Source organism: Dipodomys merriami, unplaced genomic scaffold (genome assembly GCF_024711535.1).
Source record: "Dipodomys merriami isolate MVZ:Mamm:240054 unplaced genomic scaffold, mDipMer1.0.p SCAF_192, whole genome shotgun sequence".
In the NCBI taxonomy this organism is placed as follows: Eukaryota; Metazoa; Chordata; class Mammalia; order Rodentia; family Heteromyidae; genus Dipodomys; species Dipodomys merriami.
Genome location: NW_027203293.1, coordinates 1,814,836 through 1,829,787, shown reverse-complemented (window position 1 = coordinate 1,829,787; position 14,952 = coordinate 1,814,836). Strand labels below are relative to the sequence as shown.

Sequence of the window (14,952 nt, the reverse complement as noted above, 5' to 3'; positions counted from 1 at the left end):
TAACAAAAGTAAAATTCACAAAGATCTCTGTGTGAAATATAATGAAAATGGTTGTATGTTAGAAGACAAAGGTAACCAGAAGAGAAACAAGCAGTCATCAGAAATAGAATTTTTCTTCGTCAATGGTGGGGCTTGAACTCAGGGATTAGGTGGTGTTCTTGAGTTTTATCAGCTCTACCATTTTGAGTCACAAATCCATTTTCCGTTTTCTGGTGGTTAATTGGAGATAAGAGTTTCACAGGCTTTCCTGCTGTGCTGGCTTCAACCCATAATCCTCAGACCTCAGCTTCCTGAGTGGTTAAGATTACAAGCATGAGCCACTGGCACCCTGCTACAAATAGAATTTCAAAGAAAAGGAAACATAAGTGCACAATGAACTGATGATGAGATGCTCAAATATTAATCTGGTGAATATACATCAAAGAAGAAATTAGAAAATTGTAGTTCCCATGTGTTGACAAGAACACTGAGTGTTGAGAACATTTGAAAACTTAAGAATGTGAATGGCCATACAAGCACAGAATCCAGCATTGTATATAAAGATGAACATACCCACTGACTCAATGTTTCTCGATAACTACGTCCCTGCTCTGGAGAAACACTTGTGTCTGAGCAGTACAAGGTCTGAACAGACATTTGTAACAGACAAAATACCAGCAGAATTCAACTATAAACAATTCATATAATGTCTGTCAAAAGATAATTAAAAACTTTAGGACTACAATACCATAGAATGTTTCACAGCAGTGGAAATTAATGAAGTGTCACTATATAAATCAATATGAATAAAGCTCAGGAAAACAATGTTGAGTTTAAGGAAAAAGCAAAACATGAGTCCCATCCATGTAAGACTTCAAAGGAAATGAGTACATTTCCTACAGAGCATTGTTACCTCCTCCTTTGTTTTTCCCCTACCATCTCTTCCCTCCCCAACTCCTCCCTCCCCACCCAAGTTGTGTAAATACTCATTACCGTACTCATGTAACTGTAACCCCTCTGTACAGTATTTTACAATAAAAAATATATACAAAAAAGATGAAAAATTGTAAGTTAAAAAAAAAAGACTTCAAAGGACATCTAAGCCACAAAAGAGTGTTTCAGTAGGAAACAGAAGGGAGGGAGAATCAGCAGATGGGAAAGCTTAGGTTTCCGCTTGGTTGGTAATGAGCTCGGTCTTTCACTGGATAGTGTACATAGAAGTGTATGTTTTACTAGTCTTATGATGCAAGTCCATAGCATCTGTTTGTTTCTATCTATCAAATATTTCCATAAAAATATGAAAACTCTTTTAAAAAAAAAACTACTGGGCCTGGGATTTGGTAACAGAGTACTCAACCAGCTTTTTCCTTGGCTCCCTCTACCTATATCTTCTTGGCCTAAAATGCATCTGAGTTCCCATTCATGGATGCAGACAAAGCATAGTATGATAATCATGGTTTTAATAATATATGTTTGAGGTAACTCTTCTCAAAGAGCTTCTGGGTTCAAAAGTGTAGCTGTGGTTTTGATGAACCCCCAGGGCCTCGCCTATGGGCTAGGTATGATCTTTTTGATGAAGTCTCCACCCCATACTGCACCACAACAGAGATGGCTGGGGACTGGCCTCTAGACCACTGTGCATAGGGAGGCTAATTTCTCCTGACCGTCCTAATACTCTGAATATAGTTTTCATAGTATACTGTTAGCAAGTAACTAATCACTTACCTCAGCTTTAAAAAAACCCTAAAAAATAACTAAACATCTTTTTGACTATATATTACATGTGACAGGAATCCAACTATACCAAGTGGTGTTACAGTCTAAATGTGACTTCTTGAGTTAAGTTACTGTAGGCCAGCAAATCAATATATTTACTGAAGTATTCAGTCCTTGGAAGCATCACTTATTAATGTATACTATAGTAATTTAAAATCTTGAGCATGAGACAGGTAAAAATAAGTGATTGAGTAACTTATGGGAATAATCCTTTGATTTTACTTATAGATGACTTAAAATGCCATCATAACATTTTAAAAATAAAATTGAATAACCACAGAATGGAAATAGAACTCCAGGACAAAATAGTAGCAACAGTGCTAACAGCATGATTTACTCTTGTCACTAACAGAATATCAATGTCTATTAGTATGTGATTTAAGTTAATTCCTCAAAATTAGTTTGAATGGATTTTCAACATTTTTACAACACTATGAAAATATTTATAGATTTGTCTAGGCTGAAAATGCAATTTTAATGCAAGAAAGGGAGCAAGGAAGGAAAGAGAAAGAGAGGGAAGGAGGAAGGAGGAAGGGAAGAGGGAGGGAGGGAGGGAGGAAGGGAGGGAGAGGGAAGGAAGGAGAGATGGAAAGAGGGAGGAGGGATTGGAAGGAATTAGAAGGAAAGAGAGAGAGAGGAAAAAAGAAGAGAAAATATGAATCAATTGTTTTCTAAAGACATGCTACAGCATCTAGCTAAAAAAGCTAATTTCACATAATTACATTGTATTCCAACTTACTATCCCCCAGTACAGAGGAAGGCCTCTGAAAACACTCACAGTTGTCTAAACTCTCCTCCAGTCATATTTAGATCAAGTAGAAGTTGCTTTATAAGTACTGATTTTCCAGGTACCCATAGAAAAATACTTTCAGAAATTCTTGAAGTTTTACTTTGTACCTCACATCCTTAACATTCTCAAGACTTCCAGTAACTATCATAACAATCTCTCAGCAGCAATGCTTGGCTAGTGTTTCAAACATCATCAGAAGTGTGGACTAGTTCCAAGAATTGTTCATGTACTCATGTAATTGGATTAAAATTTCTCTCATACTTATTGCAAAGAACAATGGTCTGTGGTCTGATAACAACTGCTGACGTCTACTCAATTTTCTCTCCTTCGAATTCTATACTATTCCATCACTTCTAGTACAGGGATTCTGCTGTTTTGCCCAAATTGCCCCCATAGCCTTGCCATCTGAAGGGTTCAGAAAGTAAATTGGGGATGAGTGTGAGCAGAGATAGTGAGTATCTGCCAGTAAAGTTAGCAGTAAATAATGAGAGAAGCCCTTCCAGCAATCTGAGGCAGCAGCAATATCCTCAACTTTGTTTTCTTTGCTAATCTTGTCCCCCCCAAAAAAACAAACAAATAAAAAAACCAACCCTCAAACAAAACAAAGTAGCTCTTCAGAATTCACCTTGGTGATGAAAGGAAGCAAAGAGTGAACACCACTCAGCAAGAACTGGAAAGGATTTGGACAGCCAAGCAGGGGCACCCTGAAGGACCAATTTGGATTTGTGGTACCATGGCTCTCAAGGCCATCCCTGTAGGTAGACACAGGTTATCTCTTTTGAAATTCTTCACCTGGATTACCTCAGTGGAAGGTCTTAGAGTGCTTAAAACACAATTCCCAGTTAAGACTGTTCAATAAAGGTTAAGTTTTTTCATTCCTCCTCGTTCTTTTGTCAAATCTATGAACTGTTAGATGGAGAAGTTACTGAGCAATGGGTTAAAAAGCATACCAGATCTAGACCATCCAGTAGCATCACACTGGAGTTTGGTAAGGTAGAAGTGTCCCCACTTGCATGATTTTTATACTTGGTTCATCTACAGCAAGCCTCTGTGCTTAGTTGGGGCAAGGGGTATGGAACTGCAAGGAAGTCAGGCAGAGGAAATTCTTCCAAGATGCACAGATACGCCTATCCAAGTATCTCCACTCCCTTTACAATCTGGAATGTCAAATCCAGGAATGTGGAGAATTCTTTGAATGGAGGATTTGGATTGTCAGCAAATAAGAACTTCAGTGATTAAAACAGCAACTGGCTTGAGTCTACAAACTAAAGACAACTAAATCTTTTCATACACCAAGTTAGCTAGACTATGCCTGCCTGGTATAATGATGTAAATGAAGATTAGTGTACATACAGGCACACATGTACACACGTACACTCATACACATGCATCTCCTCGAAAAGCATCTTTATATAAGGAGAATTACATTTGTATAAAACAATGTTCTTGGAAATTATAGACAACGCAGCAACAACTCTTGAATCATACTTTCAATAAGTACTTCAGTTCCACAGGCTAGATACTATTTTGGTAAGTTGTACAAAGAGGGGACTAAAACTGTCATGGGATCTAAAAAATCCAATAATAAGTGGTTAAGATGTACACAGCCCTGTATATTTCTCGATTTACCATGCCATTTAACTTTCATAGGGACCCTCAGGAGGAGGTATTATCTCCATTTTACACTTGAAGAAACAGATTGAAAGAAGCAGCTTAAGGAGCCCATGTCCAGAGATAACCATCAGTAGAGCCAACATGTATACACAGGCCTGAATCCACCAAACAATCCCAGCTGCACCATTTATTGAGAGACAGTGAGAGATGGTACATGTGGTTACTGGGTAGGTGCTGGCCTCAAGAACATCCATGCTACCAAGAAATAGTTGGCTTTCAGCTTCCAGCTGCTGGGTCATTGCTTCCAGGAGGGATTTCACTCTAGAACCCAGCTTCCTCACTCCCACCCCATCTGAGCACATGAGGTCCTAGAAGTGGCCCCATGCCACCTGAGCTGGGCCAATCCTGAATCCGCTCTCCAACTAGGATCCCTCAATACCCTGAGGTATGAGATAGTATGACCAAAGAAGGGACCCCTTAATTTCATTTTAGAATCTATTTCTAATTCACATTTGACAACTGTCCATATTTATGGGACACAGTGTGATGCTCCAACCTATGTATATATTGTGTGATGATCAAGCCAGAGTAGTGAGAATATCATCTCAAACATTCTCTATGGTAAGAACATTCCAAATCTTCTCTTCTCACTATGCTAAAATATATGTAACACACTTCTGTTAAATACACACATGCATGCAGAGAAGAGAGAGAGAGAGAGAGAGAGAGAGAGAGAGAGAGAGAGAGAGAGAGAGAGAGAGAGAGAACAACCCTGTTATATAATAGAACACCAAACTTATTCCTTCTATTTAATGCTATCAACGCACCCACTGACCACCCCTCCCGTGTGTACCTCCCATCTCTGTAGCCATGGCTCTACTCACAACTTCGACAGGATCAATTTTGTTAGATTCCACATATTTGTCCCCCGCCCCATGCCTGGTGCATGTCACTTAACACAGTAAATTGTATCTCATTCCAATTCAATGACATAGAGCAATTCCTGCCATTCCAGAATTATATTAATTGGCAGTATCCTAAAGCTTTTGCTCAGGGAGCCCCTGGAGATGAACTCCATAGGGATCTAAAGGATTTGTGTAAACCCTTTCATTTGGCCTTAGGAGAAGCCACCCACAAGCACTGGGAAGGCTGTCCAGGGTGAGCAGTTCAGACGGTTTGTCAGAGAGCGGAAACCAGGAGGGGCAGCTTCATGGACTTCAGCTGCCTTTTCTGGGACTACACTCATAGGTAGGGGAAATCATGGGCCTCCAGAGGGGATGGCCGCACCCCCACATCACAGTGGGGCTCAGCCATCCAATGAGAAGGGAAAATAGGATCCAACTGAGATAAAGTTCTAAGGAGAATAAAATTATTCTGTGAAATAATGCCAGGTAGAAAAGTTAATGTATTTACATTTCATCTTACTGAGCTTCTCCTATCGGCTTCTTTCTCTTGATTATCTCTGTTTAATATATTCTCTTTTCTCTTTTATCAGCCAGTCACTAGGAAGAAATATAGCTGCAATAACTCTTTCTTTTTTTATGTATCGGACGTTCTCGTTCATTGTTCTTCATACACATTAGTTGAACAGTGAATGTCACTTTCTCAAGAGGAGTTGGCTGCTCCTATCATAGGCCCTATGACCTTTAGTGAACATTCTTCCATGGGGCAGAGTGCCCATAGCAAGGAGAGGTTATACTTCTTACATTCTCCAGAGGTATTTTGACTACAGATTTATTGTATAAAACACTTGGAGCAATTAAGTTCACTTGTAAAATATTCATATACAAAGACTGGGAATGTAGCTTACTGGCAGAATGCTTGTCTAGTATGTGTAAGGTCTTAGGTTGCATTTCTAGGAATGTACACACACACACACACACACACACACACACACACACACACAAAGTACACAAATTTACAAAAGCAAAATAGCATTGAGAAAGGTCTTTTCTTTTTATTCTTTTTTTTTTTTTTTTTTGGTCAGTCATGTGGCTTGAACTCAAGGCCTGAGTGCTGTCTCTGAGCTCTTTTGCTCAAGATTAATGCTCCACTCTCTGAGCTAAGTGCCACTTCCTGTTTTCTGGTTGTTAACTGGAGATAAACAGTCTCACAAACTTTGCTTCCTGGGCTGGCTTCAAACTATAATCCTTAGATCTCAGCCTCCTGAGTTGCTAGAATTATAGGCGTGAGCCACCAGAGCCAGGCTCAAAGGTCTTCTTAAAAGCAAATAACTTTCAAGGCCATTTGTAAAGTAGTGTCTATTCTTTTATCCAACACTAGGCCAAATAGGTACTCATGCCATAGTATGAGAAAATAAAGAATTTATATAGACACTTTTAAATTCTGTAGCCTCCATTACCTGATATACTTTTATTGATTGGGTGTCTACATCCATCTGGAAGGATGCCTGAGTTTCCATCTAGAGCTTAAAAATACAAACTTCAGAAGCACAGATGTTCAACCAAATTTTCACTCATTCTCAGCTAAACTCAATCTCTGAGCTTTAAAAAGATCTACAAAACTGTTAAGGACAAAATAAAATGTCATTATCTACTCACATCTGGGCTCAGACACCATTCAAAGCATGTTAATTTAGACATTGAACATCTGGGCTGCAGAGAAAGATGCATTTAGAAGCCCGTGGCCTCTGTGACAACTGAAGCATAGTTTCCCACACAGCTCATCCACTTTTATCACCACCATGAGCCGTCTTCCTTTTTTTTTTTTTTTTTTTTTTTAGCAGTTTTAACACAACCATCATCATAGTGAATAATCTTTATGGGTGGAAAGTTGTTTCCTTTGGGGATGGTTCTCTTACAACTGTCCTACTTTAACCCTTATAAGTAGGGCTCATCCCATCCATTTGCACTGATGAAGTTAAATGAGTTAGGGTTTTATGGCTATTAGACATAGAAATCCTTCTTCTATTTCTGAGTCACTCAAGAGATGGCTCTGAAGGACAAAGTCTTAATGAAAATGGTGAGAATAACCCATCACTATTTTTGCTCCAAGAGTGCATCCTTTCTGTGAATTGGAAATTATATCAACATTCTGAAGGACATGCAATATGAGAATTAGTAATGATAGCATCAGTGTAGTAATACTTCCTGTGTATCAGTTATATATAGTGGGCTACAGACCCCGGTATTTTCTTCATGACCACCCATAAAGTAGGGTTATCATTTAGAGAAATATCCCTATAAGAGGTCTTTTACAGAGACTATACCATGGAGAGAGCTATCTTCATTCAGAGAATGTACCAAGAGACTGCTGTGCTGCAGGCCCAGTAACAGAAACCAATATGATGCATTAGAGCAGGTCCCTATATGGCCCCATGGAGCTTCCTGTCCAAGGTCAACAAAAGGAAACCAACAGCCAATGAGAGACCGAGGTGGGAATGGAAAACAAGAGCAAAGTCTCAGGTCTGGCCAACTTCAACCCCAAAAGCCTGGAATCCCTCTTAACTCACCTCTCCCTGTGACACACCAGGCATCAGTCCACCAGCAACTCAACTGAAATCACAGCTGAATTGTATGTTATTAACTCCTAACACACCTGTCTATTTCTAAGCCATTTCTTCAGTTGTCTGCGGAGTGCAAGGTCTAAATAAAAAGAAAAAAAAGAATTCAGTAAAGATTACGAATTCATTATTCTTTCATATTTATATGTAAACCGAGACCTATTTTACAGTTAATGTGGGAAGAGCTTTCATGGAAGTCCCACAGGAGGCGGCAGCTGTAGCCTTTTGTTAAGGCCCCTGGCAGTAAGTGCAGTAAAATAACCCCTGGGTATCTAACTTCTGGTCAGGTACCCCAGGTACCAGCCTCTCTCCCCATCTGAATTTCCACATCACCCCTTCTAATCTAATCTCTGCCAATTGTTCTTCTATCCAACTCTCTGTTCTTTTCAACTTACAATGTGTGTGAACTGCCCTTCAGAGAGCCTGTCACAGGCAGGCATTCGATCAATGCAAGAATCCCAGTCTCTGAACTGTGAGCTTCCAAGCTGTTACCTAACATTTTCCCAATCCCTGCTTGTTTTCATGATCATGTTGATTTATGCAGATAGATTCTGATTTTTTTTATGGTCAGCAATCCAGCAAACCACAATCCACTACCTTCTATTTATGCACCTAGTGAGTAAGGTTTTCTTTTATGCCCATATTAGATATTAATGCCTGTCTATACTCAATAACATATTAGTTTGAGACCTTGAAAGTTCGTTATTGTTTTTATAAATCCTTTCCACCCAAAGATTCTAATTCAGCAAAGTAGTCCCATTTGGCTACTTTTGGTATGGGTGTGTGTTTCATACACATAAATATTTGCACACATACACAAAACCTGCCAAACTGGGTTTAAATGATAGGAGTGTCCAGAAAGACTAAAGGTTTAGTACCCATCCAAACTTATACTATTACATACTCAACATTTATTAAATGGAGTTGGGGAAATTTAATTCTCTATATTTGAACTATTCTCTTTCTTTATTGGTATATATTAATCATATAAAAGGAATTTTATTTTGATTTCCCATACATGCACACAAAGTACCTTGATCAAATTCACTCTCAGTTAGCCTTTCTTTTCCCCTTCTCCCCTCATAACCTTTTAATAGATGCATCTCTCCATGCTTAGTTTGTAGCAGTGGTTCATGCGCTTAGATGAACTGTAGCACTTTCATTTGCTTCAACCTCTGCTTATCTATATTTATATAAGTGGTTCACACTTTGGTGTGAGAGATAATGTTAGCTCTCAGTTGGGGTGTTGTGGATATAAAATTTAGCTGTCTGGAAGCTGCACTAGCAAATTCTGATGCTGATGTTAACAAGCCCAAAGATGAGATGAAAACCTAAGACTCAAATATAAAAGGCAAAGCAATCATACAGCACATGTAGCATCTGATTATTTTTCTACATGTTAACTTCACACTTGCGATTGAAAGCAGAGTTCTTTTCTTATGTGTAAAATAAACCATGTCATTTTATTTTAATGTCCTTGTTAACTCTTACTAATGCTGACACAAATAAACTAATTGCACTGAAAAGTCTTAAATTATGGCACAAGAATCATATAAATTGTGTCAATGTAAGTATTTCAAATGACCATATGAATATAAGAAAAACACCAAACCTACGCTCTTAAGGATTTCATTTATGTAAGAATGTTTTCCAAATACCTGTTGAGCCAGAGAAGAGCTACAAAAATTGGGCTTAGATTCCAATATTACTCATAAAAAATGTTTATCAGGCCAGACGCCAGTGGCTCATGCCTGTACTCCTAGCTACTTAGGAAGCTGAGATCCAAGGATCACAGGTTCAAACTCAGTGAGATTTTTTTTATTTTTATTTATTTTTTATTGTGAAAATACTGTACAGAGGGGTTACAATTACATGGGCAAGATAATGAGTACATTTCTTATCAAGCATTGGAGCCTCCTCCTTTGTTTCCCCTTCCCATCCCTTCCCATCCTCCCCCCCTGCCCCCCAACCCAATCCTCCTCCCCCCACCCACCAAAGTTGTAAAGTTCGTTTTTGACATGACAACTTGTTCTTCTCATTATTTCAACGGGTCCACCTGTATCCTTATTTAAATGACTTGTTTTTCCCCTTCCCCTCCACAAATTATACCGACATCAAATACAGTGAGAGCAGGGTTTATACTGTGGGGAAGGGACATACAAAGCAACAAAGAAATCATCTTATGAATGTGTTAGAAACAAATGCATGAAAGAAAAGAAAACATTTGAATACATATCTTAGGGTTCGTTTTCCTAACATCACCTTATCTGACCTTTTCTGCTTATCTCATACTATACTAGATATTGCAAATAAGGGAAACCATGGGACCTATGTTTCTTTGGGCCTGGCTTACTTCACTTAATACAATTTTTTCCAAGTCTTTCCATTTCCTAACAAATGGGGCAATGTCATTCTTTCTGATGGAGGCATAGAATTCCATTGTGTATATATACCACATTGTCTTGATCCATTCATCTACTGACGGGCATCTGGGTTGGTTCCAGATCTTAGCTATAGTAAATAATGCTGCAATAAACATACTTGTGCTGGTAGCTTTAATGTGGTCTTGTTTGGAAACATATGGGTAAATGCCCAAAAGTGGGATTGCTGGGTCATAGGGGAGCTCTATGTGGAGTCTTTTGAGGAACCTCCAAACTACTTTCCAAAGTGGTTGAACAAGTGTACACTCCCACCAACAATGAAGTAAGGTTCCCTTCTGTCCACATCCCCTCCAGCATCTGTTGTTATTAGGGTTCTTGATTATAGCCATTCTAACTGGGGTGACATGGTATCTCAATGTTGTTTTGATTTGCATTTCTTTTATGGCTAGGGAGGTTGAGCATTTCTTCATGTGTCTATTGGCCATCCTTCTTTCTAGAACCTCTATGATAAAAACTTTTAAAAACTTGAAAAAGGAAATCAAAACAGAACTCAGTGAGATTTTATCTCCAATTACCCACCCAAAAGCCAGAAATGGAGCTATGTGGATCATGTGGTAGAGTACTAGCCTTTAGCAAAGAAGCTCAGGGACAGTGTCCTTTCTGTTTGAGGCCAGATCAGGCAAAGTGAAGAAGATAACACATTAAGATCAAATGATTAGATCAAAACAAAAGGGCTTTGGAGGCATTGTCCAAGTGAGAAAGCTCTTGTCTGGCATGCTCAAGACCGGTACAAAACTCCAATGTTACAAGAGAAATTAATAAAAAACCATAGATACTTTATAAAAATATTCAACAGTTCATCAATGGCAACAATTTTCATTATCTCTTTTGTGCCTCTTGAAGGGGTTAGAATAAATTTTGCTTGTCAACTGCTTAGTGCTCCAAAGGGTTCTCAAATGCCAGGATTCCTATTTCTCCCAATAATATTTCAGTACAAGATGCCCAGGAAATGGACTATTGCCCAATCCAGCTCTGTTCACCCAGACACACATGTGCATTCACATAGCTATCTGTCAGGGATGGAGGGTTACTCCACTTCAAAGAATGATCCTTCAGTATAAATGCTTAGATATTAAGTGTCAGATGCATACTGAAGTATTGGAAGGAAGAAAGTTGCAAACAAGACCCCACCACACATCTGGTTCCTCTGTGTCTGGATGTCTGAATGCATCATTCATTTCAGATTTATTTTATAATGAGAGAAATCAAGTCACAACTCACATACTCTCTAAGGGCTACTTAGATGATGATGATGAAGACCTGCAGTACTCCCTGAAGTATGGCTGATTCCCAAACCTTATTAGGAACATACATTTCTGACATTTTAAATATCTTAAGTCAGTGATTTTTTAGCCACCTGGGAAAAGTATGTTGCACCATGTAATTTAAGTTATTTCAACAGAGCAAGTACAGTCTTAAATCATTATTTCTAATGCATTCTAGCACAGCTTCTTTGGTACAATCACATTGCAAAAGTGTGCTGGCAACTACAGAATGTGACTTAAGGATTACTTGTACAGTTTGCATAACAAGCCAGCCTCTCTCTGCAGCAGGGAACTCTGCCCAAGGGCCAGACTCGCCCCTGGCATGGTACCTCAGTCTTCTTCATGAATTCCAGCAATGTCACTGCCTTCCAGCCTACTAATTCCCTGGCCTCATAAACAGATTCCCCACATGATCAAGAGTCTGGTGGCACATTCACAATACTATTTTTTCCCTTTATGCCAATCCTTCAGTTTTCTTTAGTCATTCATATCTAACTAATCATCCCAAACTCATTTCTACGTGTGAATGTTAATACTGTGTTGTTAAGGAGCTTTTAATAAAGTTTTGTGGTCAGAGTTGATGAAGCATGAACATAGGAGAGGAAGCCAGGGGTAAATCATTTTAACTACTGTGGAAAAATAGTCTGAGAGAGCAGGAGGAGTCTTTTGGAGTAAGATGATGTTGGGACAGTCAGGAATGGCAAGCAGAGATGTTTCAGGCCCAGTTGACATAAGGGACAAAGCTAACAATAAAAATTCAGATTCGCCCTGTTGAGATTAAACACGTGTTCTAGTGAGTCATCAACCTCAGAGTACCATATCTGAGAGACAGATAGTTTCTTTTTTTTAGTTTTATTTTATTGTAAAGATGCTGTACAGAGGGTTACAGTTACATGTTCAACTTTTTTTTTAATTGTATTTTTGTTTAAGTTTTTTATTTTGGCAGTGCTGGGGCTTGAACTTAGGGACTTGCCTCTTGCTAGACAGGCTTTCTCCTTTACCATTTGAATCATGCCTCCAGCACTTTTTGCTTTGGTTATATTTTAATATACGTTTTTTATTGTGAAAAATACTGTACATAGGGGTTACAGTTACATGAGTAATGAGTACATTTCCCATCAAGCATTGTTACGTCCTCCTTTGTTTTTCCCCTACCATCCCTTCCCTCCCCACCTCCCCTTTCTTGACTGAGAAAGATCAGAAAGAGAACTGGATCTAAAAGAATAGAAATAACATATTTGTTGGGGTCTCAACTATCATCAGATGTGAAGGCAAATTTTTTTTCTTCAAGAAGCCTAGGAATAGAATTTGGGGTACTTTCAAAAACAACCATAGAGAAAGAAGATTTTATAGCTCATGGAAAGTTTTTGTTTAAGGGCTTTTGGTGGGTTTTTTGTTTGTTTGGGGTTTTTTAATAGATTCAAAAATTAATGCTTTCTTCCTCTAGGGGCACTTGTATAAAATTTTTAGTCTCCTAACCTATTCTTACAAATTCTTCTCAGTTTTTTTTCCACTGAGAATTTTATAACATGATTCCCAAAATGAGTCATTTACATAACAGGCACACATCCGGGCCTTCTACTACAGCACAGACTGGGTCCTGCCAACTCAGGACTAGAAACATTCATTTCATCGTGTCCCTCACTGACCTGTACTCACCTCCTCAATACCATCAATCAGGTTTACTTACTCAGAGTTAAGTAAATATTACGCCTTCTGTTATGTACTAGATCTCTTCTGAGTAGTAAAAAGGTTTATTATTTGTGAAGTAATACATATGTTGATTAGCTCAGTTTAGACATTCCAAAACACATACCTATTTCAAAACATGTTGTTTAGGATAAGTATATATAGGTTTTGTCAACGAAAAATACTCCTATAAAAATTATAGAAGCTGGGTACCCAAGGCTCATACCTGGAATCCTAGTTACTCAAGTAACTGAGAACAGAAGGCCAACCAAAGATCCCTTCTCAACTTATATTTGGGCACAGTGGTGCCCACTGGTCAACCTAAGCTACATGGGAGGCCAAGATTAGGTGGATCATGGTTCTAGGCCAGTTTAGGTAGAAAAGTCCACATTTCAATGGAAAGAAGTCCGTATTTCAACAGAAAGAAGCTGGAGGTGGTAGGTGCTGTCATCTAGATATAAGGAGAATAGATGGATTATGGCATAGATTCATATCTATCCAGCAAGTGAGAGTATCTCCAATTACCAGTGCGGAAAAGGAATAAAGGCATAGCTCAGCAACAAAGTACCTGCCTAGTAACAGAGGCCTTGAGTTCAAACCTCAATACTCGAGGTAGAAATAAAAGAATTTATTCAAGACATACAATAAACAATAAACATTTATACAAGATAATAACAGGGTTGCTAACAAGAGAACACTTTTAGTAAATATTATAATTTACTGACCCATCTTTGAAGGTAAATCATATTTTTTCAGTCAAAAATTGGTTGTTCAGAGCCAAGGCATGGTGGCTCGTGCCTGATATACTACCTATGTGGGTTGCAGAGATCACAGCATCAAGGTTCAAAGCTAGTTGGAGCACAAAAGTTTGTGAAACTTCATCTTACTCAATGTCCCAGCACATGGTGTACTTCTGTTTGCCTAGCTACAAAGAAAGTAAACAGCTGAGTGCAGGGGCATGTGCCTGTCATCCAGAGACACAAAAAACCATACGAATAGGATTGTGACCCAGGCTATCTCAGATATAAAGCAGGATCATAACTTTGCATGGGTAAAAATGGCAGGAGACATGGCCCAAGGGATAGAGCACTTGCCTAGCAGTCATGAGGCCTCTAAACTCAATCTTTAGTACTGCCAAAAAACAAACTAAGAAGGTCCTCAAAAGTCTTTCATTTATGCAATTAAAATAGCTATGTCTGAAATTGGTCCCATGTTAGTTTTAAGATGGTGACAGTGGTTCTAAAATTAGATTATTACATTTGTTGTACAACTATGTACACACAGTAAAAACTGTTGCATTATACACTTAAGAGTATATAATCTCAGTTAAGCTGTTTTTTAAAATGAATTGATCAACAACACTAAGAGTTATTTTTAATTTTTTTAAATAAGTTTTTTGTTTTCAGAATACTATACAGAGGGATTACAGTTACCTGAGCAAAGTAATGAGTACATTTCTTATCAAGCATTGTTGTCTTCTCCTTTGTTTTTCCCAATTTCAACAAAATGATCACACTTTCAGCTAGGTTAATCAAGAAAAAGAGAGAGAAAGAAGTTTCAAATATATAAAATCAAATGTGAAAGAGAAGGCATGAGAACTAATGCCACAAGATAAGGCAGGCAAGAAACTACTAATATTAAGAAAGGTAAATCAGTCATCAAAAGTCTCCCAATGAAGGGAAGTCTGGAACAGAATGCCTCCCCTGATGAATTCTACCAAACATCTGAAACCCTTCTAAATATCTGAAGAGAATAGAACATTTCCAAACTTGGTTTTTGTGGTCTACATTATCCCTGTACCAAGCCCCAACAAGAAAACTCCAGAGAAACATGGGTCCCATGGTTTCCCTTATTTGCAATAACTAGTATAAGACT

General features: G+C 38.5%; 1 protein-coding gene across 9 annotated transcripts in view; it reads right to left on the bottom strand.

The window, feature by feature from the left end:
• Positions 1-14,952, bottom strand: part of LOC138831335 (ecto-NOX disulfide-thiol exchanger 1) — a 542,641-nt gene that overhangs the window by 372,263 nt on the left and 155,426 nt on the right. For 6 of the 9 annotated variants that reach the window (XM_070028466.1, XM_070028467.1, XM_070028455.1 and 3 more), the window contains exon 4: positions 7,632-7,764. The exons of the other annotated variants lie outside the window; for them this stretch is intronic. The gene's annotated coding sequence lies outside the window, so the exon portion shown is untranslated. The remainder of the gene's footprint in view (positions 1-7,631; positions 7,765-14,952) is intronic. 9 annotated transcript variants of the gene reach the window in all.